The sequence below is a fragment of the Gymnogyps californianus genome, chromosome 3 (genome assembly GCF_018139145.2).
Source record: "Gymnogyps californianus isolate 813 chromosome 3, ASM1813914v2, whole genome shotgun sequence".
Lineage (NCBI taxonomy): Eukaryota > Metazoa > Chordata > Aves > Accipitriformes > Cathartidae > Gymnogyps > Gymnogyps californianus.
Genome location: NC_059473.1, coordinates 224,234 through 251,524, shown reverse-complemented (window position 1 = coordinate 251,524; position 27,291 = coordinate 224,234). Strand labels below are relative to the sequence as shown.

The 27,291-nt window shown below is 51.4% G+C and overlaps 1 protein-coding gene across 1 annotated transcript in view; it reads left to right on the top strand.

The window, feature by feature from the left end:
* SLC24A3 (solute carrier family 24 member 3) overlaps window positions 1-27,291 on the top strand; it is a 154,011-nt gene that overhangs the window by 62,410 nt on the left and 64,310 nt on the right. The window contains exon 3 of the mRNA XM_050895013.1: window positions 19,837-19,913. The gene's annotated coding sequence lies outside the window, so the exon portion shown is untranslated. The remainder of the gene's footprint in view (window positions 1-19,836; window positions 19,914-27,291) is intronic.

The following is a 27,291-nucleotide window of genomic DNA, read 5'->3' as shown; positions in this document are numbered from 1 at the left end:
GATTGCCACAACTTTAAGGCCAGACTGGCCCCGGGGGATGTGATCCTACATCATTTTAGTCAGAGCTTCCTGACTTGTGTCCCAAAGGCGTAGTGACAGATACAGGCACGTGTACGCTTGCAGGGTGACGGCTGTTGGTCAAGTTACCCCAAGAACCCCTTTGGGAAGAACAGATTCTCAGGGATCCACTGAAATCCAACCACCCAGTTTTTGTGTCCAGTTTTCTCTTGACGTGTGAGGGAGGTGACGGTGTTACTCCTTCCTTTCTGCTTCTCCTTTCTGCCATCCCAGCAGGCAGCAGCGAATACTTCTTCCATGTCAACATAAAAGGTGTATAAAAGCTTGTGTATATAAAAGATGTAAAAAATTTAAACCATCATGGAGAGGAACAGTTCTTTCACCTCTTCTATATGAAAGTAAGGCTGTATTCTGATTAAACCTTTAAGGTCAAGTCATTGCAGTAGGAGACTGCAAGCGGGGGGTAAAAGGAGCTGCCTTGGATAATGAAGGCAGCATCCCAGTCGGCGTCTTCGTCTGCCCCGGGACTGTAGCAGCACTCGTGATGCAGTCATTACCTGCTGATTTGCCACCGTGCAATTAGCAGGGCGACGCTGCATATTTGCGGTGGCTTCTGCCACTGAGAAGCTGGGGCTCTGCTGCGGTCTTTGCCGTTCTGCAACGTGGCTTTGCTCTGGGGAGAGCATTCGGTAACTGGGAGGAAGGCGTGTTGTATGGTCTGGAGTGTGGTTACTCAAGAGGAGCACCAAAGCAGCGCCCCGACCTTCTTAGCAGCCTTGCGCGGACGTGCTCCGCAAAGCGGGCATCAGCGGCGTCGTTTGTGAACTCATGAGCGTGAGGCGTCCCGATGGCAGAAATAACGCGCGTATTGCAGCGAAGCCTAATGCTAACTCCGAGCGCCAGTGCGATGTTCCTTGGGCATCGGTAGCAATGTTCTGTTCTAAAATGGTAATAAAGTGCGCATTTGCTTATTAGTAATGAATGTCAAGCCATTCACCATCATGGAAATATCCTATTTCCAGGACTTTGATAAATAGCTGCTGAAGCTCATGAATTTTTAATAGTAGTCCTATATTTAGGGGCTTTCAGTTTCTGAGAGAGATAAAAGGCTCTTCGGAGATGGAGTTCTGGAAGCGCCTTGTCTTCTGCAACTGCTGGTACCTATTTAAAGCCAGTGTTGTCTTTCTGATGTATGAATATTGTGCTGACATTGATTGATAGGATTTTTATGCCGGAGATGAGGCTCTAAGCCTGCCTGTCACCATAAAGCAAAACGTGTAACTGCAGAGGAACCGGCCGTGTACTTTGTTTCATCTGCATGTGATGCTTGTTCACTTTTCCCCAATAATCATAGTATAAGACCAAATGCACTGATTCCCCTTTGTCATGAGGCTCTCCTACTTCAGACAAATAAATATATGTAGTATTGCATGTGTATGCGTGGGGGACGTATGTACATATGTGTGCATATAGAAAAGTACATGCTTGTACGTACAGATATGTGTGTGTAGCCTCTGTAAGACCTTTTTATAGGCACGTAAACAGAACCCATGTGTCAGTTTGTATTTCGGTGCCAGCCGGGAAAGCGATATGCACGCAGACAGACAGAGCGAGCACGTGCGAGGAGAACGCGCTCACCACAACATGGCTGACTGTCTTCTCTCCTGCCAGCTAGCGGGACTCCAGGCTTTGTGGTGCTCCTCCAGCTCGGTGTAGTTCACCAGGGAATAAATACAGCTAACCAGCGGTAAAACCACAGAAGTCTTTAAGTATCTTTTTTTGCATAGAAACCAGCCAGGACAAAAACGGAAAAGCAACACTGAAATCCGTAAGCGAAACTCCGGAGGAAAGGGCAGCCCGCAGCCCACCGTGACCCAGCTCTGCCGCACGTCGGAGGATGGTCCTTGGCCCTCCGTCCTGCCGGGGCTACCGGCTGCTCAAAGCAAGGCTTGTGCATGGATTTGCCAAGGATCTGGACCCTGACAGCGCTCGTTTTCCGGCTGAATCCCCTGAACAGCACTGAGCTCCTCCATTGAGGATGCTCTTCTGGACAAAATGAGAGCAAGATGGAAAAACGGCGCTATATAGGTAATTAAAAAGGAGACAAAAATCTCTTGAGCTTCTTCCCGTGAAATTCAGAAGTTGAGATGTAGGGAACAAAAAGCGTGCACTCTGTCTGGGCTGTGCTGGAGAGCCAGAAATCTCAGTTTCACTGATCTCAGCCCCCGGCATTCCGTTTCAAAGAGGCGTAGTGACGGACTTTCTGCTGGAGTCAGTTCGTGGCAGACCACCGCAGTCAACTGGAGATCCTCAGTTCGTGCTAATCGCTGGAGCGCCCTCGGTTTAGACAGGGCCGTGGTGGGTGTCTGTCAGCGGAGGATCTTGCTTGCTGCATCCAGTTCTTTCTATGGCCGTCTCCGGTATTCAGCTGGCTCAGAGTACGGTTTGCAGTTGCCATCCGAATGTTTTCGTGCTGTAAGCCGCGACAATGAGCAAAGCTATAAGTAGCGTTCACGTGGTGAGCCCCCCGGTTCGATGGCCTGTACCCCCTCCCTTGAGGAGGACCGTGGGTGCGATGGCCGCGTGGCTGGGCAGAGGCTGTGCCCTGTGTTGTGCGGGCAGGGGCCAAAACCAAAACGTCGGTGCTTGGCCCTGAAACGAGTCGGGCTTCGTCTGCTCACCAGAAGCGAAGGAGAAGCGATGTAAGGGCCCAGTTGGGAGGCTCCGGGCGTTTACTTCGTCGCCATAAATGGGAGCCCTGACTGTTTTTAGAAAGTAAGTGATTTATCAAGCTTCTTGGGACAGCGTGTGTATCAGTCTTCACTGAGATGGTCATTGGCAAGCGCATGACTAATGCATATAACACTAAGAAAAATGGCAAAGTCTCAGCCTGAGGTAAGGCAAGAACGAGCGACGGGGTAATTAGCTAGCTGAGGAGCCTCCCAATTGAGCCTGGACACAATGAACTTCATGGTGTGGTAGCTGAAGAATTGGATTAAATAATCCCCAAACCATTAGCAGGTAACACTGAGGACCTGTCGGATGTGCAGGTAACGTGAAGCATTGAGGGTCCTGGGGTTACATCTGGAGGAGCAGACTGGTATTCAGAAACGCTGATAAACTGAGAAAGGGTCGGGAGGAGACGTGATGACGTTCGAAGGGCGCGAGTAAGCGCAGGGTGCTGTGGGATCAGCAGAGAGCTGACTGCGGCACTCTCCCAGAGGGAGCTGGGGCTGGGGCTGGGGCTGGGGCTGATCACGCACCGAGTTCAAGCCAGCAGCCTTGTGACGCCTTGGAAGAGGCAGCCTGTCGTCCTGAGAAAGCAGGGATATAGCTTAGGAGAGCGGTGAAAACAAGTCTCTTTTTTCCGTAGGTAGGGTCTGTGTTTTGCATAGGCAGAGTTCGCTCTGTCTCGAGGTGGTGTCGGTCTGCCGTAGCGGTGTTTGCTGTGTCACTCTGGTTTGCAAAGGATCTGTGCTTATTCCTGCAGGCACCTGTAAAAACTACCCCCAGGTGTAAAAGCGCAGCAAGAACATGGGGGAGCTGCACTGCTTTGTCACCCGAAAATCCCTCCCAACGTGCTTTTTCATCGGAGGCAAAGGCCACAGACTTTCATGCAGCATGTGCAAATGAGGATTTTTCTCTTGGGTGCGCACATGAAATGGCTGTCTGGACGACAAGATAATGCTTGTTCGTATGTTAGTGAACGTGTTTGTGGGAATCTGGTCCTATTCAGATAGGTTTTTGTTGGCTAATTTCAGCGGTGGTTTATTTCAGCGGTATTGCCAATACTGGGCATGGGTTGCAAGACTGATTGCAGCAATCATCTTTTTCATTTGAGTGAATGCTACTTGTTTACATCCCCAAGAATTCCCTTTTAATGTACATTCATTAATCTATCAAAGTAAAGGATTACTCTAATTTCCCTCTTATATACATAACTAATGCATCTATCATTTTAACTTTGCAATCTTGGAATGGAAATTTTTTGTGTCAGTTCTATATGCAAAGAGCAAAGAGATGGATGTCTGAAGTACGTAACTCACTCTGATTTGCTAAATACGTTTACTTAAAATATAAGTGCCGAAGCACTTTAAGCACCTTGTGGATGATAGTGTTGGGATGGAAAAGTGAAAGGATAGCTTTGCTTCTGTTCTGACCGAGAGGGGAAGGGAGCAGATCCTTTGTGTGTCGGGGCTGTAAGCTGAAAGGAAAAAATCTTAACAGGCTTTGGGGTCCTATACTTGGAAAAACAAAGAGCCGTTCATCCTGTGTGTTGCAAGAAAGTAGCCGCAACAGAAAGAAGCAGATTTGAAAGGTTGTGGCATAAGGTGGCCTCATACCTCGACTTTGCAAACGTTTGCTCTGCAGAGGTACGGCCTCAAACGCTGGCAGAGTAGACCCCAGGCGCGGGCACCGGCACGTCCCAGCAGGATGGTGCCGCGGGCCATGCCGAGAGCCGCCTTGCCCATCTCCGGCACGCTGCTGCGGCACCGGGGGCTGCTCTCGCAGCAAGCGGTGCCTGCAGTGCCTGGCTGCGGGGACCGACCGCCCGGCAGCCGGCTGATGGTGGAGGGGGTGGGCGGTTGTGCTTGGTGTGCTCCCCGCGGCGGCCGGGACGGTGGCTCTCTGACAAAGACGGGGCTGCCCTGCCTCGCAGACCGGGCTCCTCTTTTCTAGGCCGGTCTGCTGGTAGAAAAGACAGGCCGTGTGGCCTCATTGTCCAGAATTAATCTCCAAATAATGTAAAACACTGATTACATCAAAGTAAGAAAATAGTTAATGGGATGCCTACTGTAAAATAACAAAGAGATTGTAATAGCTGTAAGCATTTAGAAATTTGAGGGGGCTTAAAGAGTATTAGAGTTGCTACGCAGATGAGCCTGGACAGTTTAAACGTTGAAATTCATTTGCAGGCAACAAATCCCTGCAATGACGGCGTGTGAGTGGCGGAGCCCGCGGCTCAGCTCTGCTCCCCCGGGGCCGGGAGGGCAGGGGGAGCCCGGAGCAGAGCCTGCTCCCGGGGCCAGGGTGGTGGGGCTGGCCCCTCCCGAGCTCCCTGTAGTTGCGGAAACTCCTGGCCCCGTGCTTCGTCCCGGCTCCCGGCTGAAATGGAACCATCCCTCTTGGCCTGGAGAAGCGCTTTGGCCAGGCTCCGCTCGGCATCCTCCCCTCGCAGGATCTCGCCGTCCCCTTATGCCCTCCTCCGAGCTCGGGTGCCGGCCCTGCGCCGCACTGCCGGGTCCAGGCACGCTCCGTCCTCGTGCTTGCCATAGCATCGCCGTACTTTTTACCTGGTGGGGTGGTACTGGCTTTGGCTGACCCAAGTTGAAGCTGCCTCCTTGGAAGAGGAGAGAGTAAACAAGCGATAAGAGGGAAGGAAACATTTCAAAGTTGTCCAGAGGCATTTTTTGGCTGTAGGCTGTTGCTGACCCCATCCCCTACTCGGATGCACAAGAGGAAGGACAAGGCTGAGACTTGAGCACTTGGGGTTTCTTCGAAAGACGTCTGAACCGGTGGCAAGGGAAGAGTTGAGAGCGCTTTCATTTCATCCTTGCCTTCTGCCTTTCCTGCTTAAACAGTAGACTGTCAGCTTTTGGTGAAGGGTGCAAGAATAAATAGGCAAAGTTGAAGCCTTCATTCCTGGGAGGTTAAATGTCAAATACCAGGGGTGCTTGTTCGCTGAAGAGCTTAGAGGCTAAAGTGTGAACGCCTCCGAACGTTACGCTGCTGCTCTGAAGTGGTGCAGGTCACTTGCGCCCATCTCGGGGTGAGTTCTCGGGGAGCGAGAAGGTGGGAGGCAGAAGAGCCTCTCTGAAAATGCCATCCCTCATCTGCGAGGATGGGGCTGGAAGACCATGTCTATGGTCTTGTACTCAGCAGGCGAGCGAGACAGCTCTTCAGTTAGTCCCTTCTGCTGTCGACTTGAAGCTGATGACTTCTTGAAAGAGGGGTTAGAAACAAAGCCCAGATGCGGAGCCCTGCAGGGGCGAGGTTCTGCACTGACAGGACGTGGTGCTTTATGCAGGAGACGTGGACAATTCTGTCAGGAGCCGAACAGAGCTAGTGGGTGAGGTTTTGGCTGTGTCACATTCTAAAACAATAAAATAAATTGGCTTAAACTGGACATTTTTCCATCATGCAACCTGTTATTAAACTTCGTTATGCCCACTAGCGCAACAAACTGGAAGCGCCGAGTGTTTTGGAATTGCTCGTGCCTGTGCAGACCAGTTGGGCACAAACGGGAATTGTTTTATTTAAAGCACTGCGAGCCCCTGTGTGCACCCTTCGAAACTTCTTTAAAAATGCTATCGAGAGTTGATCCTTTGTAAAAGTAACTAAACTGTTAGCATTGTACAAATCAGTTTGGGACTGCAGTGGGATTTGTACTTCTTCAGCTAAACCAGTGCGGGATTACAGAATTACTTTATACCAGAAGCAAAATCAGGGTGGTTGTTATTAGGAAGGACACATTGTCTTCTGTGCATCTCGAAATGTAAAACTGAAGTTGTTTCTCTTAGGTGAAGGAGAAGGGGAGGTCTGGGAGGGGCCGGGGCAGATAAAGCATCCTGCCTGGGGTTGCGGGAATGTCCCTCAGTCACAATCGCATGCTTGAAATGTGGAGCGAGGAAATGATAACTAGGGCCTCTGGAAGGCAGGATCGATAGCAAAATGAGGAGTGTTGCTTTTGATGCCAACTTACACCCCTTTGGCTTCCTCTGTGATTGCTGTCTGTGGAAGGAATAGGCTGTTGGAGGCTAGTTCTGATAAAAAGTTATTTTTCCTGTTTCACGGGACGCATCAGAGCGGGCATCGTGAGCTGCTGCCCTCCCCTTGGTAAGGGCTCCTCTGTCGGCCATCGGTCCCGCCTGTCCCTCGACCTGGTGTCGGGGTGCGGAGCAGACCTCCGCCGAGCGGTAACAGTGGTCCGGGTCTTTCTGTAGGGATCCTGCTCCACAAGTTGCCACGGCTGTTGGCAGAGCCAGAAGGCTGCAGGCAGCGAGTGGCTGGTTTTGGGCTAAGAAGAGTTGAACGGAGGAGGTAGGTGTCTTGCCTCTTGCTGCCAGGGCGTGGGCGAGTCCCCTAAGAGGGGCCCATGGGTGCCCTGGCAGATTTCAGAGGCGATCTCTTGTGATGTACTGCCCGTTTTCTGTGCATCCGAGCCCCAGGAGTCGGCTGGCGCTGGGCGCCTTGGAAGTTGCCAGGAGCAGGTTCCGAGCCGAGCAAATCGGGCAGGCGTGTGCTCGTCCCGCGGGAGGGGAGCGGCGGCAGCGGCAGCGGTGGCACGTTCTCTGCTGCTTTGGCAAAAAGTTGGCTCCATCCGTCCCGCCTTTCAGCGGTGCGCCCGAGCTTTTGCTGGCTGCGTATCCCACAGCTTGCGTGCAGAACGTGGTTTGCGGTGCTGGGCACGGCGGTGGGTACGCTGGTGCCGGCTAACGCGTATCCCGTCTGTCCTGCGAGTACCGTCATGTGGCTGGTAGTTAGCAGGCGGATTGATCTTTCAAAATAAGTGAATAAAGGGAGGGGAAAGCCCTGGTGTCTAATGACACGAACAGATAGGTCTGCAGGTAGCCTGAGCTCAATATGGCCACTACATGACCGGCATCCTGCGCCTGGCAAAGGTGATGTCCAGGCTGGAAGGAGCATCGGCAGCAGAAAACATTCCCAGACCACGTGCTTAAGCTACAACTTTGACATGTTTTGGGCAAAGTCCCCAAAGTTTCTTTGTTTGCAGGAGGTTTTTTGGTTCCCGCTGACCCAGGTTCCCAGCCACCCCTATAATGGGGATATGGCTGAAGCATACCGGGGGGAATTCGCTCCCCTCCTTTAAACTCATGCCATCCCTGCATCCGGCGCTTTGGCTCTTGAGAGATGAAAAAGTCCGTCCCTTTTCTCCCCAAGGTAAGAAGAGGGGTGACAGCAGCATCTGTTCCTTTCCAGGTGGCTTTCTAAAAGTGCTTCTTGCAAAAAAATTGCCCTTTTTTGATTAGCCTACCCATCAATATGAACATAATGTAAATATTTGTTCCCCAAAATAAAGCTAATGAAAGAGGGACTGTATTCTGTTCCCAATCAAAAGAAGTCCAAGAAGTCCAGAACAGCTGTAATTAAGCCAGGAAGTTATTAGGAATTTCTGGCAGTTCATGTGAGGACAGGAGCTAGCCAGAGATTCATTCTTTTCCTGCTGTGGTTTTGCTAAGGACCTTCCTCGTGCCAGTTATTTCTGACCAGAGTGCGTGGCTGATAATGGATAACTTTGCGCAAGTATTGCATTTGTCAAGGGAAACGTCTTGATCCAAGGCTAGCTGTGCTTAGGTCTGTAAAAGTTCTGACTACGGGCAGTTCTGCTACTGCCTCCGTGCATTCCCTTCTAGAAGCAGTAATTGCTCCTAGTGATGGGGGCCGGGGGGGGGGGGACACAAACAAAGCAAACCAAAAACTATAGCACGTTCAAATGAAACGCAGAAATACAAAAGCTTGGATCCTGGAAAACAGTTGCCAGAATCTTGCTGTGACAGAAATAAGTCTTCTACTGAACAAAAGAAAATACAACCTTCTCTTTAAAGGTCACTTGCTGTGGTTATTTGACTTAAACTCTCTCTGAACCATATGCTGTTGCATATTATTTATTATTTCTGATTTCTTCCCGGTTTGTGTTTAGATGTATTTGCTGCTCGTCCTCAGATCTCAGATGCGCCTCTGACCTTGCCGAGCTATTCATTTGCATCGAGGCCAAGGCAGAACCTTTTTGGCTTCACGAGGGCTCTGCTTATGTGTAGAGGTTTGTTGCTTCGAGGCTTTACTTTCTGCGTCTGGGGAAAGCATCTGTTCCAGGGAAACCTTTTCTGGATCTGACTCTTGGTTTGCGTGTGTACGCTTGGCATAATGGAACAGCCGCGTGATGGAGCAGGATTCGAGCCTGGCGGCACGCTGCCATGCAACACGCGACCCAGAGAGTCTAAAGGAGGGGGGGATGAGAGGATATGGGGTGCCCAGGGCTGAGCACTTCGCACGTGCCTCGTTTCAAAGGAAACGCACTTCGCAATTTCTGTACAACTCTGGTCATCTTAAAGGTTGAACATGTGAAAATCAGATGTGCGTGGAATTACAAGCAGCTAAGCCGTTAGGTACGCCCACAAAGCCATGCATGTTTTATACGTGTGCATGTTTTACACGTAGATAAAACATCACTACGGTCTAAAATCACAAGCCTGGCCAGAGCTTCCCTTCCTAGAATTGGTGCTACAAGGCAGAAATGGGGCTTCCCAGGAGATTTAATGAAGGGTGTTTGCATGGCTGGGTAGGTGGGGAAGCTTGCTATGCCTGGTGTTTTCAGTCAGTGATTTCTCCTGAGTGCTTCCTCCAGAATAGGAAGGAGCGATGTGTGTTCTCACTTCCCATGCAAATCAGCTGCCAGTTCTGAATCCCCCGTGATGCACTTGGTTCATCATCTCATATTCCCACTCCTCCATCTTCGCTCTCCTTCCTTTCCTCCAGCCCGTACGTAACTTACCATTCTGGAAAAAAATGCAGACCTCTCCCGTTTCATTCGTACCCCGTCTGTTTTGCCTGGCTCATCCCGCCGAGCGGCACCTGTAAACAGGTACTTGGCAAGGCTCCGCAGCTTCGGTTGTGATGCTCCCATCGCTTTGCCTCGTGCCGCGATCTCTGACAGAGGAGCTGATAAAGATCACAGCGATCTGTAATTGAAACGTGCGTTTTGACTGCGCTGTTAAACTGTCCCGTTGGTAAGGGAAGCTAAAGCTCAGTGAGGGGGGAAAAAAAACCTCATCTGGCATGGTGTGAGGTGATAACCCTAACTTGGTTCAACCTGCCGGTGCTGTCACCCAAAGCCCCCGAGCCCGGAGGTATCTCCGCCTGGCTTTGCGTGGCCGTTTCCGCATGCCCAGGCTTGGCATCTCGTCCGGCCGATGAGCTGCGGCCTCCGGAGGCTCTGCTCTTGGTGGAGCAGAAACAGACCCCCGCGGAGCGGGGCGGGTTGAGAAGGGAGGGGGTTTGGGAGGCTGGCCAGGCAGAGTTGTCTTGTGTTCCTGTTGATAAAAGTACGTAAATCCTTAAACGAACGCTTAATTATGCGGGTGCTAGGGAGAGCAGTTTTAGGCTGATTTGGTCGTTGGAGAGGCACGGGTTGTTACGGAGAGCAGAAAAAAGCAATGCCCAACAGGGCTGAAGATACCGAGGTCCCGCGGTCTTGCTCGGCTTGCGGAGGGGCTGGGGGGGGGCGGTCTCTCCGGGGAAGGGGAGGCCAAAAAAAGGCGCTTGACTTTGATGGCAAGGCTCCCCATCTGTGGTGCGTGCCTGGCCCAGAGGCAGGTCTGTTCTCCATTAGGGAGCTCTGTGTTTTAAGCCAGTGAAGTGACCAAAGGCTTGCAGCGGTGTCATGGAAAATACCGGGGTCGTTCTCTCGTCTCTGTTTTTTTGGGTCTGTGGTACGACGCTTTTTGTGACAGTAGGCCCGAGGTGGGGAGCACTCCGTGCTGGATCCTGTTCAAGGCCGGTTCGGGTGCAGCGGAGAGGCGACCTTCAGCGTGCTTGAGCAGGCGGGGACGCGTTACTTCCCCGCAGTGCTGCGGCAGGCCGGCGGGGCGGACGGAAACCTCTGGTCACGCTCGGCTCTTGCTGAGCTCCCTCCCCGCTCCGGTGCTCCGCGGGGTGCTGGACCAGCCGGGCTCCGCAGGCGCGCGGGGAGGGAAAGTCATCGGCTCGGTGGAAGGCACGCAGCCGCTATATTTTCATCTCAGAAAACGGCCTGGCATGCTGCCCGTTCTGCGCGTATCGCACGTGCTAACTTAGAGAGGGAGAGCAGGGAGCCCCGGGGCGCCCCGGAGCAGCTGCCTGCGGTGTCGAGGTCTCTGGGATGCGCGCGACCGTCTCAGCTCCGTGTGTATCGGTGATCCCGTGCAAGCTTGAGCTCCTCTCCCTGGGGCCCTGACCGCACGCTCCTACAGCCGCCAGTGGAGCGGTTCGCTGGCCCAGCAAGCGGTTCCGAAAAGGGGGCACGGTGGGGCCCCGCACCCCTGCGCCGTGAACCCCCTCCAAAGGGGGACACACGACATCTCACGGCCTGGGGTTGTTTCTGACCTGCCAGCAGCAGTATCCTCTGCTGCTTCACCCCCAGTGCCGACACCGATAAGCCCCCCCGCCGCCCCGTCTCCCGGCCAGGCGGTTCAGCATCCTTTGGCAGTGCCGTCAGCGGCACGCTGCAGCCAGGATGGATGTCTTCCAGTAAGAGCTTTTGACGGCAGCTGTATCTAGTCTTAATGTCTAAAAAAAGCCCCCAGACTGAATAAATGGCCCTGTGTGGCTAAGAGGGTGAAGTTACGATGGGATTTATATCCTGGCAGGATCCCACAGCGCTCCCCTCTTGCCGTATTTAGCTAAAGGGCCGCTGTCTGATAAGAGAACATAGCAAATCAACCAAAATGCTTTCAGAGGAGAAGTTCATGGGATGAGCGATTTGTGACGGGGCGTTGCTGCGTGATTGACATCTGGTTTGAATTCCTCAGGTGAGACTCAGGGTCTGTCTGCAGCTCCTGAGCACTGCTGCCTGTGTAACATGGCCCCTCATCTGCAAGGGCTGCACCTTCCCGGAGAGCTCGCAGAAAGTTAAGGTGAAAATGTTTGCTGATCGTATGCAGACCAAAGCCCTCTGCTCATGTATTCACATCTCTGTCTAAGACTGCTCTGCTTCGTGTTACGTCTGCTCCGGCAGCTCTTGTTTTGTTCCATAAAGCCTAGTTTCCAAAGGCTGCTGGTAACAAAGGGGGCACTGGGGTGGGCACGCAGCGCCAGTGGCAAGGACTGGCCTCTGAGACAGGACCACTGCTAAGACCCCTGGGGCCATGCACTGTGACCGGAGTCAGGGGAGCTCCCTCCCGCTCCCGCAGTCTTCGCCGCAGGAATCCCCTCATCCAGCCACGCGAAGCAGCGTCGCTTCACCCTGCTTCCCCTCCTCCAGGAAACCTTGGGTGGCCCCACGCCTCTCCCTGCGTGCTCTCTCCCTTTGAAAGGTGACCCGGCACCCACCCAGACGTATCGCAGGGAGGATTACAGCTGTCAGTCAGAGCTGGTCTGCAATGGACTCGCTGACGTTGACTTGTAGCAAGGCTCCCTGTCGTGACAGTAATGCTGTGGGTGCGTTGTTGACGACTGCTGGAGAGCCAGCCTGGAAAAATGTAAAAATGCTTTTGTTCGGGTGTTTGCCATCAGCATCCTTTGTGCTGGGCGTAAGCCTGCTACTCCTCTGCACGAGCAAACCGGCGTGCAGTAACCCAAGGAAGTGGAAGTGTGCATGGGCTCATCGCTGCCTCAACATCCACCATCAATATTTGATTTTTGGTACTTAGAAATTCATTACTGTAAGGGTACGGAGAATGCTATCTGAACATCCATTGCTTGGTAAGAGCCGACCCTTGTAAAGCTGTCGCAAGGTATGGGATGGTGCCGTCAGCCGCGGGCGCAGTGCTGCGTGATTTATGACAGTGTGCTGTACCCCCACGCTGGTTCAGCTGCTTGTTTTCAGCAGATAAGTGGTGACACAAGTAGAACATTAGCAAAATGATTTATTATTGATACATCAGCATAGTTTGACTCTCTTGAATTTTAGATCGTGCCACTGTAATGCAAACACCATTTTTACTTGGCAGAAAGTAAAACTTTTTTTTATATATATATAGATAGATAGATATAGATCTATATGAAAAAGGTACTTGGCCCTCCCCTCAGAGAGAATTTGACCGATCCTCATTGCTTGTAAAGACAACTAAAGATTTTCACAGTCCCTTGCTCTCCCGTACCGTGTGATTTAAAGCTGTTCCCATGGCGTTTGGCTGCAGGGACTGGTGTGCTGCGGCACGTGGGGCCGTCCGCATCCGAGCCAGTCTCCGAGCGGTGATAGCTGTGAAGCTGAGCATATCCAGCAGTTCCTGAGCCCCCTCGCCTCCCCGCGTCCGCCAGCTCACCCCGGCAGGTCACTGGTCCGTGTGAGGGACAGACTGCAGGGATGCAGCGGTGACTCTCCTGTGTATTTGGTAGGGCCGGCGGCGCTGTCAGAGTTGATACCGTTCCGGGGATGCTGTTGGAGGTCAGGGAATTGGGCTAGACAGTGTGCAGGCAGGTGGTGAATGTAATATTATTGCTAACCCTGAAGCAGTCAAAAATCTCGAGCTTGAGTTTAAAATCATGGATTTGAGGATGGGGGGAAAAAGAAAGGTAACTAATCGTTTTAAAGTATATTTTTATTTCCCTGTGTAAAAAGCTGTTGGCATTGATTCAAAAAATGTTGTCTCGGGTCACCTCACAAGGTCTACTCCACTAATGTCTGTCCCTCATAGATGACAACAGTAGAAGTCAAAGAAACCTATTGAGCAGACATGCGGGGACGCTTGCTGGTGCGCTTTCCCCGGCTGCAGCTCTTTGCTGTGCGGGGCCTTCCCGAGCCAGAGGAACAATCTTTACGTTACTAGGCGTTGATGGACTTCTTGTCTTCCGTCGGCTCGTCGGTTTGCTTTGTGAAGCCGGGGGAAGCGCAGGTTTGCAGCACGCTGTGTCGACAGGCGGAGCTGCCTGCCTGCGCCGTGAGGGAAGGGCCGCTGTGGCTGAGGGACCTGCTGCCCGCTGGCCCCTCTCCGCTACGCACCGGGAGAGCCGGTGGGCGCTTGGTCCCTTTTCTCCCTCTCCTTGCCACTCACTGTCAGAAACCCCTGCTCCGCTTCGCCTTTTTCGGGTTGAAGAGGTGGTCTCTGTCCCAGCGTTTCACGCTGGGCGGCTTGTCCATCCTCCTGGCCGATCCTGTTGCTGCTCTCGGAGCCGTTTGCAGCTGCACTGCATCCCTCCCGAGACGGGAAGACCAGCATGACAGGCGCTGCCTGCGTCTATGCAATGGCGTAATGATGTTCCCTCGAGGTCTCTGTTCCCGTTGTGGTTGTCGCTAATGATGTAGTCGCTTTCCTGTTGCGAGCTGGCACGCTCTGAGCACCTCGAGCTGGGCACAGGAGCAAACGATCTGTCATCTGGGCTTAGACGAGAGCTCGCACCCAGCTGCTTGGCACAGCGACGTGTCTGCGTGTTTTTCCAGCTGCAGAAATGTAGTTGTCTTTGGGACTTGTAAAGACAGCTGAAGTAGCGTTGATATTGCGAATACCAACGCTCCCTAAATGTTGGAGTTGCGTATCTAAATCCTGGTTTCTAATCCAGCCCACTGCTGTAATTTTTTTCAAGTCATGCCTTTCTGTAGCCTTATCTTCTGCCCCGTGATGGGATGTGCAGCCCGCTTCTGAAGAGCTCTTCGGAAGGAAGCAGCCAAACGCGGGCCACTGGGCAGAGTAATTATTCTGGAAAGCTGTTACAAATACAGGCTGGGCCTCTCCCCACGAGGTGTTCGGACGCTTTGGGATTTCAGTGCCTAGCACTGACGTGACTTACCTCTGGCCATGACAGAATTGTGGGGACAGCGTGAGAAAATGAACCGAGTTTTTAAATTTCTGACGGTTTTCTTTGCTGATAATTCATTGCCTCGGCTGAACATCCTCAGCTCTTCCTTCTTCTGTGAAAGCTATGGCAGATTTCCCAAGGGTTTTCTTTTCCCTAGAGTAGGTACACTGGCTAGCAACGTAAAGACTTTTTTTAAAAATAAGTATATGTTGCAGCTTTGCGAACTATTGATCCAGTACGGCGTCGGGTTTTTTCCTTAAAAAGAATCCTTTTGGAAAGGTGGAAACATCAAATAGGAGAAGGAAAGGAGTGGCAGGGAAAAGGGTCACGCTCCCTGCCGCCGTCCAGAAGAACGGTACAGCAGCGTCTTCTCTGCGCATCTCTCCTTGGCGCAGCGTGCGAACTGCCCGGAGCAGCGTGACTGCGCAGAACAGAGGCAAATTTGTGTTGCGCCGGCAAATCCTCTCAACAGAGTGGTAATGCGGATCATTTTGTAAGTCAGCTAAAGCCAAGGCTGAACAGGGTTCCAATTTTAATGAATCGCACACTGATTGAGAATAAAAGGACAAGAATTTATTCCAACTCATTGTATTATGACTAAAATAACTTTTCCCTGTCGAGCACGGATACGGAATTTTCCTCTAAATCTGGCGAGGGGAGCATGTGCTGCGATACCCTTGGGAATGCTCTCGTGGGAGCGAGCAGCAGCAGGTCCGCCGCCGCTTCGTGCTTGCCGGGGCTGTGCCGTGGGCTGCCGTAGGTGCCGCACGCCCCGCTCTCGGAAGGTGCGGGCTCCCCGTTCTGCACAGCAGGTTCTGATAATCCTAATATTTACTAGTAATTTTACAAGTTGCCAATACGGGATTGAACTGCACCCTTAAAAAAAAAAAAGAGCGTTGTGTTGAGCTGCACGCTCCTGCGCTTTGTCTTCTGAGAACGTACCTCTCGCTAACTGGAAACTAAAACGGCATCGCCTGCATCTGAAGGCTGGAATCCACACGTCTGCCGTAGCAATGCCGTCGGCGCTGGGTGCTGCAGTGCTGCCGCACGGGTGCGGGCCTGGTCTTGGCAGCTAGCGTTGCACCTAACGCCCACGCAGAAAATGCCCGTGGAGGTGCTGAGTTCGTGTGAAGATCCTGCCCTTCTGCGGTCTGCGGGCCCGGTGCCTACAAAGTCTGCGGGACGAGGGTGGGTCAGATAGGCGGCAATCTTTAATTCTTTGAGTTTAGGTTCATTGACAGGGTGGTTGGGTTTTTTTTTTCCCTGGTGCAATCAAAATAAGCCTGGCAAAATCTGCCCCTATTTTCTGTACAAAAGCTGAGGACTCTCTTAAGCAAAATAGCAAACTGTATGAGCTTTTATACTAGCTAAATAGGGCAGCTGTTGTTGGAGTGGTGTTCCAGCTACACCCTTTATTTCTCCTTAAAAAGGAGCTCCTGGGTTTTGCAAAGCTTTCCTGTTATCTGTACTCATCTGCACCTGATGCATCTAATAAAAATGCAGCAGATTTCAAATTTGCATACATTATTTTGTAATTGCGTACATTCAAGTGTAAGCCACTGAAAAGCGTCTGGGTTCAGATGATGTTGTAGAGAATGCAGTGATGGACACCTCACATTTTCTCAGCTAAGAAGGTGCATTTCATTGCAGTGTGGGGGTGGGAACCTGAACCTGGGGGAGGATTAGATGTTTCTGCTGCGCAGAGAAAGGACGGCTAGGATTCCCCGCCTCTGCCAGCAGCGACAAGCTTATTCTATTTTTATACTGTTTTTTTCCTGTGTGCTTTTATCTCAGGTGCGCTTCGGTCTCCTTGAACCTCCTAGAGACTCTGGATGAAGGGATTGGATTTTCGTCGTCTCTGTTATGAATTGTCATGGTAAAATCTCCTAGGCAGCTGCAGGAGGGAGTGCAGGAGGGAGAGGGAAGCATATGCACGTGTGTGTGTGTGAGCAAACCATCTTGCACATTGCTAAAAAACATACCTCCCCGTGTTTCCTTCGCAATGTCTTATGGTGTGCTGAATGGTCAGGAACATTTCTTAAACAAAACTGTGATGAAAACATTTGGTTTTCACATAATGATGTTTTGCTGAGGAAAGATTAATCCTTTCCAGCCATTTTAACTTCATTGTCTTGCATCTTCCATAGTGTTCTGTGTTGGTTTGGGTTGTTTTTTGTTGGTTTTTTTTTTTAAACTCCTGTCTTTGTGCTGGTACCTGTCTGACTAGTTTCTTTAGGTTGCATACCTAAGCGTGTTTTTGGCAGCTTTGTGCATATCTGGCACAGTACAGGTGTTGGGGGTGGGAGGGTGAGCGGCATCCTGGCAGCACCAGCTCCGCTTCGGAAGCAAATAGTTACAGCTCCTGGCAGCCGAATCCCGATTTGTTCTAAAAAGCCACAGGTATTGTTAGCTCTCATCAAAAGCCAAAACCTTCTGCCCCCTGTGCAGTTCGGGCTGGCCCTGGTGCTTGGCATTCCTCTCGGGAGGTGCCGACAGCTCCTGCTCAGCCTGCCCTCTCCAGACTTCCCACCCGCCCCGAGCCCCGGGGCTTCCCCGGCCCGCCCGGAGCTTTGGCACGGGCCAGCTCCCGGCCCCGTGGTGCGCGTGGTCCCGGGTGAGCGACGTGAACCGCGAGCCGATGGTGGGTTACCGCGCCAGGCTTCTCGGCAAGCTGCGGTGCGCAGCCCGCTCGTCTGGTGCGAAGCGGAGTTTCCTAATGGGCAGGCTGTCTTTAAGTGCTTTATAATCCGGTGAACAGCCAGAAGAGTAATAAAGCATTTGAGCCGATGGAAGTAATTTGTCTTTAAATGACTTGCGACGCCGTGTTTGCAGCAAAGGTTGTCCAACTGTATGGTGCGCTCTTTTCAACTGTTATACTGATTGCTTGACTTTGGAAAGAGAACGGCTAATCTAACAAAAAGATATTGCTCTTAATGAAGGCACATTGAACAAACTACGTTGCTGAACTGTTTTCTGGGTTGGCATAGTGGGCCATCATCTGTCCCAGATGCTTGTTAGCGTGTCACTTCTCAGACTTTATGACTCTGTTGGACTTAAACTGGGTGATTAAAGCCAAGGTGAAGTGCAGACCTCCTCTAGGTGTAAGCTCGTTGCTTTGGAGCTGGTGCTTTTCTCTGCGGTAAGGAGGAAGGGAGCAAAAGCGTGAATGCTTGAGCAACCAGGAGGTCACGGCTCTGCTTCAATCACCTCTCACTGCAGATTTCAAAATGTCCCTTTCTTCTCTCCTGATTGTTTAGAAAACTGCCTAAGTTAGGAAGCTGACATAACGGCCACCTAGCCCAGCATCCTGCTTCTGGAAGTTGGCTGGTAGGGGATGCTCAGGGAGAGAAGTGTAAGCAACAGAGCACGTAAAGATCAGTTCTTCTGCCCATGCATACCCTTGCTGGCTGCTCAAGACAGGGTTTACAGCGACTGGAGTTTACATTTAGATTACCATACTTAATTATCACCGATGGGCAATCCATGGAGGATCTCCTTTTGGGCCTTTCCTACTTTGTTGCCTGTCACAGCATCCCTGGGGAATGAAAGCCACCATTTTATAACGTGCTCTGTGGTAGAAGTACTTCTGCCTGTTTGCAAAATGTGCCGCCTTCTAACTTCAGAAGGGGGAAGGAATTGGAGGGGGGTTACCATCTTCAGCACGTCACCTTCTGACCATGTAGAATGCCGCCTTTCTTCCCTTTGCATGAGCTGGGCTACAGCAAGGTGTTGCAGGGCACCGAGGAGATCGTGGTCATGAGAAGATCGGTGAGGTCAGAAAGGGGATCCACTTGCCCTGCCGCTGGGCAGCTTTGCATCTGATTTGGGTTGCTGGTTTTTTCCCTGCTCTGTCATATCATTATTTGGAATAATTATGTTTCTGCACGAAGTTTCTTCGTGGTTCCCTTCTACCAACAGATGCTCTTTCTGAAGCTAATTGGACCGTGGAGTCTGCCCGAGCCCTGCAGCCTTATTGCGGCGTAAAGGCGTCTGTCCTTCATTCGGAGCAGTAACGGCTTTGCCTTTGAGTTTGCTGCAAGTAAAAAGCTGCTGTTGGGAACACGTGCAGGCCGTGCCGAGGGAGTCCGCGAACGCCGTCCTTGCGTTTGCGTGGGCAATAGGTGTTGCCTTGCCGCGGATCTGCGGCTGAAGCCCGGGCCCCAGGCTCGGCCATTTTCCACAGACTACCTGACGGCCTTTGGCTGGGCAGAGCAAGAGCGTGCGAGGAAGGTGGGAAGGCTCACCCATTCTCACGGCACAGGGCATGTCATGGCACCTTCGCCGAAAACTTGCTTCCAGCGTTTCAGACGCGCATCGCCCCGTTGAACCGTTGTCTTCGGGAGGACTCCAGCTTGCCTTTGCACGTAGGGTTACAGCTGGCGGGGCTTTGCAGTAATGCTGAGCCTTCCCGATGGAAATCTTTGCAACTCCAAAGAGTTGCACCCTTGCTTCCCCCCCCCCCCCCCCCCCCCCCCAATATTTGATATGTCTTTGTCAAAACCGTCTTTGCATCACTAGCACCATATATCATATGGTCTTGTTCATGTTGAGGACATCTCTGAGGAGGCAGAGTGAAGTCCGGAGGCAGAGAAAGGATTCATTTTGATCTGAAATTTCCAAATCTGCCTCTGTCCTGGGCTGCGTCCCCTCCCAGCCGCTGGCTGGCTGGCTAACACAGCAGGTTATCCTCAGCGTTTGCTGTACAGGGAAGTCTGGTATCTTGACGCTGTTACTGGTTCAGTGGGGGCAGTGGGAGACACCAGGGCAGGGTAAAGAATGAGAACAGCGGAGAGGTGGTTTGCTACAAGGCCTCCACGGTGCCTGCTGTTGGGAAGGGCACTCGAGGGAAGTCATTGCCCGTCTGGAGAGCGTTAGGTCCTGCTGGAGATGAGTATGTGCTACCTGCGCCCTACCGATGGGGAGGCGCTGCCGGCGGCTCGGGGGGAGGCTTTTACCCATCCATTTTGGGTACAAAACCCTCAGTCAGAAATGCTTGGTGAGAGTGACCCATCACCACCTACTCTGTACAACGCTGTTTCCCTCTCGAACGTTTTCAGGAGAGTGCGGTGCTGTGCTCTCGGGATTTATCTGCCCTCCCCAAGGCGTCTTTGGGTACGGAACGCTGTGGTCGCCGCAGAAGCAAATTACACAGCAGACGTGCGGGGAAAGGCTACGATTGCCAGAGGACAAGTTAAGCTAAAGCAACAGGGAGGTGAAACAAAGGGTCCGTGGTGTGGTAGTCGTAGGACTACTGCCCGGTAGAAGGGCTCGGGCAACTTTTCGTTATGTTACTTAACAGCACGTGTGGTGGTCTTGAGTGGCCGATGAAACATCTGAGCTTTCTTTTTTCCCCGCTTTTTGCAGCTCTCCATGAATTCCCCAATGACGTCTTCACGAACGAGGACAGGAGACATGGAGCTGTGGTCCTGCACGTCCTCTGTGTAAGTTTTGTGATTTTACGTTTCTTCTCCTGTCGGCGTGGACAGGGCTCGGTGCGCTCACCGCAGGCGGACGCCGCCTCCTGCCCGCAGGGGCTTCTCCTCTCAGCCGTGGTTGAGAGTGAGTTTCAGTAACTACACTGAGTAGAACCTACTTCAGTTTTACATAAACCCCTTTTAAAAGCCCCGGAGCAGCCCGTGAGCACAGGCACGTGCTGCCACGTGAATCAGCTCCTGCGAGTTACTTGACCGCAGCCAGACCGGCTTTGCTGAGGCCGTCAGGCAGCTGTGGTCCCCTGCCCGCCGCCCCCGAGCACGAGGATGCTGCGGGGTTGGCAGGTCGAGGGAGGACGTTCATGTAATTGCCTTCAAAAATAAGTGAAGTCTTATCCCCAGAAATTTCCCCCGGAAATCCTTGTGGCACCCCTTATCACATAGCTGTAGGAGAAAGAAATGAGAGAGGGTTTTCTGTTTAAAAAGATTATCAACTGGCTTAATTTAAAAAAAAAAAAAAAAAAAAAGTTTGTGTCTCCAGAATTCCCCTGAGTAGTTAAGTTGCTAAAGTGAGTTTTTCTTCCTGAATGTATTAAAGAAAAGATTGTAACTTCTCATTTATCAGCTGTGGGGTGTCCTGGATCCTCTTGGGAGTTCTGGAGGACGTCGGGCAGGCGAGGGGTTTGCCTCAAAGTTCAGAAATGTGCCAAGAAGACTTTAATAGATGCTGTTTTAAAGACCTTACTAATATCAGAAATCTGTGCAATTTGGGGCTTGGAGTTTTGCGATCTCTGCCCCAAACAAGTCAGTGTAATTGGTGTGCATGGGTAAGGCCAAAATTAAAGATACTCAAGATAAATTTATTTCAGTAACCTTGGTCTGTCGGTGCACTAGACACTTAGCTGGTGTTAGGGGACCTTGCGTTCAGCAGCTGCAGTACTCTCACAGAGGGAGGCACTGTCCCTCCAAATCCGTTTGACTTTTGTTAGGTAGAGGAAGACAATTCTTTTCTTTTTTAGTGTTGTCTTCATTTAAGAGCAACTGCCAAGTTGGTACTTCTTGGGGGGAAGGGGCATTCTTAAGCAGCCAAGAAAATACCTGCTTCTAATGAATGTTTAAAAGCATTTAATAATTTTTAGTCCGCCTAAATGAGCAGTCACCATTAGCTATGTGCAATGATTCATGATTTCTTTTTAAGTACAAATTAGATTATATTGCGTGATGTAATGTGACTGCTCTGTGTTATGATTTTATTTCGGCTAAATGGCTGCAAAAATTTGTTGAGTAACATCCCTGTTGACTTTGTCTGGCCAGCGCGAGGCTTCCAAGTTTCCACGGGAACGTTGAGCTTTGGGATGTTTTCGAAAGCGAGCGCTGGACCCGAGCTGGATTTTTTTAGCACCCACAAGAATGCTCCCAAAAATTCAGATAAACCCTCTCTCAGAGGAGTGTCACGCAGCAGCTAGTTAGTCACCCAGCGTCTCTCTGCAGGTGGTGGAGAGAGAGACCTTCAGAGCATCTTCAGCTCCTCCGCTGTCGGTACGGGTGAAGCTGCAGGTTGGGTTTCACCTGCCTGGCTCTGGTCAAATCGGCTGCTTCCCCCCCACCGACGGTGAGCCGCTTCTGCCCGGTGGTGGGGCAGGATTGTCTTAAACCGCTGCAGCCCTGGCGTGCCGCGGGGGTCAGTGCCGCGCGTGGCGGCTCTTGCGCGTCCCTGGTGCTGGTGGTTAGCGCGGTGCCCTCTGCGGAATGCCCCCGCGCGGGGCTTGGGCTGGGCTTGAAAGAGGTGCCGGGGACGGCGCTGGTGGAACTGAGAAGCGGTCCCAAGGAATGCCGTCCTGGAGACCGGGCATGCCGGGCAGCCTTTGGTCTGCTCTTCCCTGGCTTCTGGACACTTGATTTTCCCGAGTTCCGGGTCCGTTTCACAGCCACGGTCAGTGGGGTAGCCCCGTCTGGGGGGGTTGCACACCTACCTTGATGTGCATCTCGGCCGGCGCGCGTTTGCATCCCGAGCGGCGATGGTTTGTTTTCCCGGCAGTCGGTGCTCTGCGCCTCCAGCGGTTCTTGTGTTTTGACGGGAAAGGGTCACTGTTGATCGTCTGTTAATTCAAGGAGCTGTGTTAACTGCTCTTAATCCATACAGAAAGTGCGGAAACCTCGTAACGTAGTCTTGAAAAACGCTGGTGGGCTGTTGGCACCCTTGTAACTGTACTGTGGGTAATACAAAAAAGTGTTATGAGGGTTGTTCAAGGAGGAGATGAACTGTGTGCAGTTAAATTCGTCTCTCTACTTGAAAAACAACGGGCAGACTCCTGTGCAGCCACTCTAGGCAAAAGATGATGATTATAGCAGCACGTTGTTACCTTGTAACCTCACATTTCTTAGATTTTAACAGAAAAACTATTTTTTAAAAATCTCTTGAGTTACAGGAATAAGTTTATAATGAGACCATTAAAAATAGGAGTTGCTAAAATCCTTCTTAATCTCTGTGTGATCCATACGTCTGAATGTGTTTTTCCAGGCTATTTAAAAGAGACGAGACCTGGACTGTATTTTTTCATTATTAGTAACAATGAAATCACACAGTATTCTCATACAGTTGACTACATAAACTACGAACTGGGTTGTTTTCCAGTCTACTTTAAATTAGATTTGGGCTTTATAATTGCTCCCAAGATAGTTTATTTTTCCACAGACTTTTTTGTCAGTTCTGAATAAGCTGAACGTACTTTTAGCGTGTATCAAGATGGGGTTTGGAGGACTGAAATTTCAAGATGAACCATCTACTTCAGAATAAAAAGAAAAATCCATTTTTAATGAGAACTAGATGTAAGCATCTGCTGTCCCAACGGAAACGTATCCAGTTTCTTCCCCTCCAGCAAGCAGCAAGACAGATACCTCGGTCTATCGGTGCTTCATCCCTCTCTGTAGCGGTTTTATTGACCAAGAAAATTTATTGAGCGCGCTCCAGCTCGTGCGTCCCCGAGGTGCAGGACCCAGCAGGATTCACCCCTTTCTGGCACCGTGGTACTTGGGGGCGACCCCTCGGCTGTCGGAGGCTGTCACAAGGCGTACGGGTCCAGGACAGCGGGCATCAGCTGAGACGTTTCCCCGTCTCTTTCTACCCCGGGCTGCCAGCTCCGTGAATCCCGAGGCACGCTCCCCCAGGCTTCGCTGTCTGTGGCCCTGGTTGAGCCCCTTGGGTGGAGTGGGAAGCAGAAGCAGCAATGACAAATGCTTTGCCTTCTCCTATAGCAGGGTAACTGTTTGTCATCTGCTGTCAAAGAAAAAACTGATAGAGAAAATAGACACCTGCGAGCATTTAGCAACCTGCCTCTTTAATCTGGGTTGAAAGGGGTTGTCATCGTATTGGGGTGATAAACCTTTGATTCTCTTTTTTTTTTTACCTTCCAGCAATACAGTTACCGAACTGTGTGATCAAATCAGAGCATGCGCAGAAATGCGCTTTGTGGGGAAAAAAGGATGTAGCTGTAGAGTCGCATTGTCTCCGTTGACATGTCTTTGCGGGTTTGAGGAAACCGAACTGTAAAAGGGGCTCTGTAATGGTCGGGAGAACAATGGAGCGATAATTAGCAGGTCGCCGTCATGCTTCTCATGTTTATTGACCTCCCCTTAAACTGTTTTTATTCATTTCAGTAAAAACTTGTTCTTTCTCCTCTCCCCCTTTGCCTGTACTTTCATCTTTATTTCTGGAAGACATCAAGGTAGAGTTAGTTTAACAGAAGCCGGGGAACCGGGGGGCAAATGCTGTAACCGGGGGCCTTGGGGGAGTGCAGTGGATGGCCTCTCAGGGCATTCCCAAGGCATCTGCTCCCTGTTGTTCAATAAAAGTGAAAACACAAAGACCCCAGCGAATCCAACGGTGGGGCCGTGCAGAATTGCTTAACGTAATCTGAAGCTTCATGAAGATGAAAGTAAATCCCTAAACACTTCAAAAATCCAGGAAAAACTAGGCAGGAATGGTTTAGCAATAGTTTTAGGTCTGAGCTGAAAATGCTTCAGTTTAAAGGAAAAGTGGGCCACTAAAAACATGTTACAGGTTTGGAGCCATAGTGTTTGATTTCCCCCTGGATATTTCTTTGGAGCTCGTCAGCTGATTGCTTCACTGCTATTAATTATTTCCATGTCCTCTCTGAGAAGAGGGCATGCTGCTACGGACAGTGACCCCGCAACTAAGTCGCTGGGTTGGGACGTTCAGTTTGGAGGGAGCCGGGATCTGGATTTTGAGAGTCTGGTGCTGTTCACTGCTAAAGCATCCAAGTGTACAGCCTGCAAATCCCGCAGCTCCCCAGCCCTTGGGAGCTTCATTTTGCAATCTTAACGTTGTTCCTGACGGCGTGCAGGTGTCTTGGCATTCTCGTAGCGTTTTACTGGTTTTTGGTTTGTTCCAGCAGATGCGTACTGGTGCCCGTGCAGACCCCCAGCCCTGCTGTGCTCACGGATGCTGGGCGACAGGCACCCGTTACCTCCACGAGACGGGGGAGGGAAATTGCTTCGCCGAGTAATTTGTAAGGTTTTTGCTGACAGCAGAGGAAGGAGGGTTTGGGTATCGCTACGGGTTTCCCTGGAAAAGCCTGATGGGATGGGCACTATCTTTCCTCCCTGGGATGGGCACTATCTTTCCTCCCAGCCCCATCGCTGCTCAGCCTTCGTCTGCCCAGCTGCAGGCTCTGCCCTGATCCCTGTGTGTGTGTTATCCCAGTCTTTTTTGACAGTACGGCGTCGATTCCCCTTTTCCCAGCTTTCTCCGGGCAAATCCGGAACGCGGTGCCGGTGTGAAGAGTCTGCGCGTGTGCGGGGTCGAGGTCGAGCTCCTGCCGGGGCAGAGCTAGAGCACTGCACGCCGAGCAGGGGCGAAGGAGCGGTGTCTGCCCTTCGCGGTCCCTCGTGCTTCTCGTTTGCCGTCGTTCGGTGTAGCCGTGGGAAGGGGACGCGCGCCAGCGGGGCACCTTGCCTCCCTTGGGCGAGCCGCTCAGAAAACGTGGGTCGCTCTGGATGTATCCTGCCTTTACCTGCTTCTGCACTGAGTCAGAAACCAGCCGCGGCTCCTTTCTGCCATGCGGAGCTGGCTCGTTAGGGTGATGATTTTCCAGTGCCCTGGACGTGCTTGCCTCGGCGATGCTGCGCCATACGGACAGCTTGCTGCTGGGCGCATCGTGATACCACGGGCTGCTGCTCCGAGTAAACTTGGACTCTGTGGGTTCCTTGGTTGGTTAGTTGGTTTGGGTTTGTTTTTTTTTTTTTTTTGATTTCTCTTCGATAATGGATTTTTAGGTGGTTTTGTAATGCAGTCGGAGTCGGGGAGAGCCCTATGCTTGGTTACAGTGGTTTCAGTGATGGCCCTTGGCTGTGCCCACTTGCCTGGGACAGGAGGTCTGCAGGGGGAGCAGCCAGGGACGGTCACCTCCTCCTTTCCCGGTCTCTTGGGAAGAAGGCAGGGCTGTGGGGATTGCTGGCTCCTACAGCATTTAAGCTTTTTGCTTTAGCTCAGTAAAGCAAGTTTTAATCTGAGTAGGAAGACTGGCACGGGAAACTCAAAGGACTGCTGGACAAACATGAAAAATTATCATTTACGTCCTGTGCAACAGAACATGTATTTTGAGTAAGATACTTAATCTCCTTTAATGCAGAGATTGCAATTACTCCTCTGATGCTTGTTTGTGAGAATCATCATTTTAAAATCAATCCTAATGTAATACTTAATCTGGTATTTGTAATCCTTTTATGCAGGGCCATTATATTTTCGTGATTTTTTTTTTTTAACGTCCTTCTAGGGAGGAAGAGTGTCTCTTAAGTAGGTTGCCTGTTTAAAGGCCTCCGTATCTTCACTTCGAGCCGAACACAACCGAATGATGCTGGGGCTGAGACTTATTTTTTGCCTTCTGTCCATCCCGTTGTCCCCGGTTGCCGTTACACACGTCACGCTCCAGCTCTGCCCATAGCAGACCCGCGTTCCCCCGACTGCTGCCTTTATCCCGACGGCTGTTTTCGGGTGGAACAGGCTTCGGCAAGTGCTGCCCTGCTGCCTTCCTCACCTGTGCTAAACCCGCGGCTCCCCTGGCGCCTGCGAGGACAGGCTTGGGTGCGTTGAAGGGAAGAAGCAATGGGACTCTTGGTTGGACTCTCAAGTTAACTTAGATGGAAGCTGATGCCACCTCATCAGCTGCGAAATGTTAAAGCCGTGCTGTTTGCATCCTCCGCGTTTGACATACAGAACAGAGTCGCTTGCCCTGAAGCTGGCTGTCTTCCTTCTTTCCACATAAAATAGCCTGGGCTGGTGTCTGGCCTCCATCTTTACGAGTCTGACTTGACATAAAATTAAATTTTTTGGCTGTGTTCCTGCTGGCCCCAACTCTAAACCTTATTTTGTTTTGTTTGTTGAAAAAACAAACAAACAAAAAAAGCCCCGCCAAAAAAACCCAAACAACTTTCAAGGAAGCTAACAGTTATTGTCCTCATCTGTTCACTTACCAAGGGTCGTTGCCAGTGTTTTAGTTTGTGAACCAAGCTGTTTTCTAGCCAGATACTCCTTAGATTTTGACACTTTATACTGTATTGCACTCAAGCCAGTTAAATAAAATTAGGGAAGACTCCCAGCCAAAACCAGATTTGTGACAACAATGAGGTCATTAGAAATAAATGCTCAAGCATATAAGTCAGTGTGGATTCAGCCTGGTCTGTTGTAGCAGCCTGGCGTTAAAATTTGCTGAAGTCACCCGCAGTAACCTTACTGACTCCGGCAGGCTTTGGCTCCGTGCTTTCGGCGGACGGAGCGGCATGGCGTTCCTCACGACCTGCAAGAGGATGAGAGAAAGGGCGGCGGCAGTTTCTTCACGTTCGCTTTTCCATGCCTTACTCACTTCAGTCCCCTTTGTGCCTTTTCGCTGGTACCTGACCCTACAAATGCGTAAGCATGGGTGGACAAAAGCAAATTCCCTTGTCACCTTTTTGGGTTGTGGTTGTGCCCTCTCAAAATCAGAACGCAATGAGGCGTAGCTTTTGTACCTGCCTGCGGGTACCGGGACGTGGATATGCCTTTGCCATTCTCGTTTGCACTGGAGACAGCACAGACCCGCCCCTCGCATCGTTTGAGTGCTCGTTTAAAAACTCTCAGAAGGATTTTCCTGTCCTTCGTCTTGCACCTGACGTCCATCCAGCCTGACCGTATTTCTGGTGAGCGCCGCGTACGAGGCAGGAACTTCGCGTGATCCGAACAAACGGTGCGAACGTACAGGAGGCAGAGACCGTGCGTGTGCGCCGCGTGCGGAGGCAGATGCTGACGTGGCCTGCTCTGGCTTTCGAGCGTGTGCTTTTTTGGTTTGTTGTCTCGTCTCCGTCCCCGCTGCCTTGCCGCCCTTCGGGAGAA